This window comes from Magallana gigas, chromosome 2 (genome assembly GCF_963853765.1).
Source record: "Magallana gigas chromosome 2, xbMagGiga1.1, whole genome shotgun sequence".
NCBI classification, from domain to species: domain Eukaryota; kingdom Metazoa; phylum Mollusca; class Bivalvia; order Ostreida; family Ostreidae; genus Magallana; species Magallana gigas.
The window spans coordinates 29,880,703-29,885,036 of record NC_088854.1 but is presented as its reverse complement, the minus strand read 5'-3'; the positions used below and the strand labels follow the sequence as shown (position 1 = coordinate 29,885,036).

At 32.6% G+C, this 4,334-nt stretch overlaps 1 long non-coding RNA gene across 1 annotated transcript; it reads left to right on the top strand.

The window, feature by feature from the left end:
* Window positions 1-911: 911 nt before the first annotated feature.
* On the top strand, window positions 912-3,984 carry LOC136272262 (uncharacterized). Its single transcript, XR_010710217.1, has 3 exons — window positions 912-1,569; window positions 2,536-2,604; window positions 3,142-3,984. It is a non-coding gene; the product is annotated as an uncharacterized lncRNA (long non-coding RNA).
* The last annotated feature ends 350 nt before the right edge of the window (window positions 3,985-4,334 follow it).

Genomic DNA, 4,334 nt, shown 5'->3' with positions numbered 1-4,334 from the left:
CATTTGATATGATACAATGTTATATCAAATTATATAGTATCATATGATACAATATCATATTATGTATCAAATATTATACAGTATCATACAATACAATATATCATACTAATTATTATACAATATAATATCATATGTTTCAATGTGATGATGTATTATGTAATATGATATTGTATCATATAATACAAAATTGTATTATATATAATAATGTTGTATTATTTGATCAAATACAATAAGGTTTAACACAATACAATGTCATTTCATATTTACAATATCATCTTTGTTTATTACAGTATTTTAATGTATTATATGGTATATATTGTAAGTATTGTAGGATGCAATATTTAATTTTATATTATTATATTGATTAATATATGAACATATGATTATCATACAATTTTTTAACAGATGATATATGATTTTGTGTCAAAACAGAATCCATGAATATCCAAGATCATAAAGTATTATTTTCATATAATATGATAAAGGTGGTCTCATAGGGGTGATGCCTCGTCTCGGTGAGCTTTGTAATCTGTGATTACCTATGTTTTAATCTTAAGATTCTTGTTTTTTTGGGGGTTTTTTTTTTGGGGGGGGGGGGTTGGGTTGTATAATGAAATTAATATTCAGTAATATAAACTAATTGGCTTTACAGCCACTTGTACTTTCTAAATATTTATACATAAACTGTCTCCTAACGATATATCTGCTCTGTCCACATACAACAAAAGGGATTCCCGTCCTTTGATTCACGACAAATGTAACTTCAAATAGTTCGACATTTCAAAGACATTGTTTATGTACATGTAATTACTTATGAATAATTTAAAGGTGGATATTCGTTAATATTTTCACCTTGTTGTATCATTGTTCAATCGCGGTATCACACTGTAATCATGACTCTACTACTGGAAGTTATCCGGAAACTGCTCACAAATCTTGATGCTAGGAAAATAAAAGTGTTGTGAGACGTCTTAAAGCTATTGGATTATTGCGTAAATCACTGTGCATTAATATTCTACAAGAAATGATGGCTATGAGAAATAAAAATAGTACAGAAGCTTACCGGAAAAAATCAGAGGGAAATGTCGTCTGCGTTACTGGTTTTTCGCGGGATATAATTGATAATCAAATTTTGCGCCTCGATCCCGAGTGAATCTGTTTACTGAAAGGAAAAGCAAGGGTAAAATGTTCGTCGTTTCTCTATTTTTTCTTAATTCTTCTTTGGAAATGATTTACGATAGATTTCAATCCATCTGACAGTTAGGATTCCGTGATGCAATGTGGGCGAGTTTGGTAAACAACGGAACAAAGAAAAATTCATATCAAAATAGGGAAGCAGCCAAACCCTCCTTCCCCAAAATTGTTATAAAAAGTTGCTATATTACTGCAGCACAAATGTGAAGAACACTGCTAGGCTCATTTGTGTTGTATAAAATTCGTGGCTAAGGGATATGCGTCATTTTCTAACAAGTCTGAAGTGTTTTCACGCACTTTGAACCAATTCTTAGGGACGCTGGATGATGTATATATTTCTGCTTGGAACTTAAATCAATATTTCCGAGAAGAAAGGTGACAAATGCTTTTAAAAGACAAAATTCTGCCCCTGAAATCGGTTATTCAATTGTATTTGTCTTTTCTCTCTAGAATGAATGTAAAATTGTAACAAAAAAAAAATGTTTTTGGTCGTAGATGTAAAAACATGGTGACTGAACTATATCTCTCAACAACAGTGTGCACATTTTGATTTTGAAACTTGAATCTTAATGTAATTTTTTTTCTTTGCTTTCTACAAATCTATTATAATATACAATAAATAATGTTATATCGGATATATAAGTTAAAAGATAACAATATTTAAAGTACATATAGGGATACGCACTTTTCATTAGCTATATGGATCCTTGACATTTTAGAAGTAGGTTCATCCATCAGCATTACTTTGTCCGTTACAGATAGTGAGATAAACTTTCGCTTAATCAAAGAGATTGCTTTTCTAAAAGAAATAAATAGCACACAATTTTAGTATAAAGATTAAGGTAAAATCGTGTCTATCCAATGTACTGAATAAAAAACATATGTCACATGTGAATACAGTATTCCATCTTTTAATACTAAAATACAGGGGTTTGATTCTCTTGGAGTTAAGGTACAGTAATGTATACCGGTAGTTGCAAATGCATCTATTCTAATCCACTAGGCAAGTCTCACGTCATCATTGTTATTTAGTTTCAGGTAATATCGAAAAACCATAATTCTTTTAAAGGATGCATAATTATTGTTCAAGATTCCAAAATTTTAGTAGCTTTCAAATTATTTGTACTTTGCAACACAAAATTGACAAGGGTAAATTCATTTTCACTATGATTTTGAACAAATCCAGACGTAATATCGGAACCCTTGATCCAGGGTTCATAAATGCATGCTTTTGATTTTTTAAGTTCATCAGGTTAGGTATTCGCTTTGATAGCATGATGTCAAGGAATATGGGGAAATGTTTAAATAATTAATTCATTCTTTTCACTCTTGGGTTGACAGAGCCGCTCATAGCCCCGAACACACCTTGTTACAGAGGCCTAGACGGATTGCAGATAGGAAAAGTTTGCTGTATGTATCATGATACTATTTTTTCCAAGATTTTATCGCTTTTGTAAATATTTTTCACATAATTTCCAAATGTTGTTTTTAACAAAGTTAAACAATTTTTATACCATCTCGGCACAGATGACGACTGGTCCCTCAACAACCACCCCTTCCCTTTTCCCCAATCGTCACCCCTTCCCCCCTCAACATTCAAATTAGATCACCATTCGATAGATATTTTAAAACTCATTAACAACGTTCATGTTTGCTTTGAGCCATGCTTAATTGTGTGTCTGGAGGATTCGAGAACAGTTATTATTAACCAACGATTTGCCCATATAATACAAACGTCTTGCGATACTTTGAAATGGTCCTTGGTGCCTCTGGTTAAGGTGAGCTAATGATAAATATAATTACTGAACATGCTGGGTACAATTCTACCTGCCATACAATTATATACGTATAAAATCATTCCACAGGAATATTACACTGCTGTGGTTTCAGGCATGACAGTTGATAGTGCCCATTTATTGTTTTTTTTTCCTCTTTTGACATTACAAGAAAGACGAACCAAAATAAGCCTCCAGGAAAAATAAAATAGCCAAACCTGGAGAGAAAAGACAGTTATTGCAACAAGAGATGACACGGCACGTAAATCAAGGAAGGTCCATTCTAGTTTATAAGTCGGGAACGTTGAATGGGGGACCGGGATCGATATGGATTCCGCAAAAAAAAAAAACACCAAAGGACTGCTAATTTTTTTCTTATTTTTTTTTTTGGCACAACGTGTAAAAAAATAGGAAAGAGCCGCGTACATACATGGGCCACCACGCCATGTCAAGCAACTGTGGGGAGTACGTTCACAACTTGTAGTCTTGTTCTAACGAGCTGTTTCCCGCAGGGAAGGAAATGGATTTCTCTGTTGGCCTTTTATTCATACATTGTCAAACTTAATGCGCATTCTCGTATTTCCCTGAATGTCAAAACTTGCAAGCATTGCGTACATGTATGTGCAAGATCTGTTGAAGCCGAAAGGTCCACGCAGGAACACGGATTTCTATCTGGATTTTTTTGTGATAATAATTTGATTAATTCTGAAAGTTATCAGATGCATCATTATATAAATAAAGCCTGTTTGGGAGGGTAACAGTTGAAATTCACATCCTATTGAAAACCATTGTCAACCGACGCTTATCCTCTCTAACAGGCACTATTTATTTTAATATACTGAATGTCTTAATTTTAAAGAAAACTTTAATGATTTCATATAGGAATGACGTGAATTCTATGGCGAATCGTACGCGCATAATTTACGCGCACGAAACAATTCGTTGTGTTACCCGTTGCCAAGTGTGTTGCTTACGCTGAGGGTAATAGAACGGATTATCAACTGCGTCTATAAATAATTTGTATTGTACACAACTAAGATTATTTTAAGATATGTTTAATGTGTGTGTATATTCTACGGTAATTGAGGAAATGTAATGCATGTACCAATGGACATTCCAAGACATAAATACTGTATATAGTTTATACGTCAAAAAATATTTCTTTTTGCAGCAATTGAAATTAGTATATTTCGTTCATAAACGTTTTGGAAATGAACTGTAATAATGAGCAATTATAAAGGATCGAGTAAGTAAACATTAAGGGTTAATTAAACTTTAAAAGAATTACAGGTATTAAATCAGAGGTTTTTTCTGTTTTTCAACGTGTATTTTCATAGGAAATACCTCAAAAGTTAAAGTTAACGT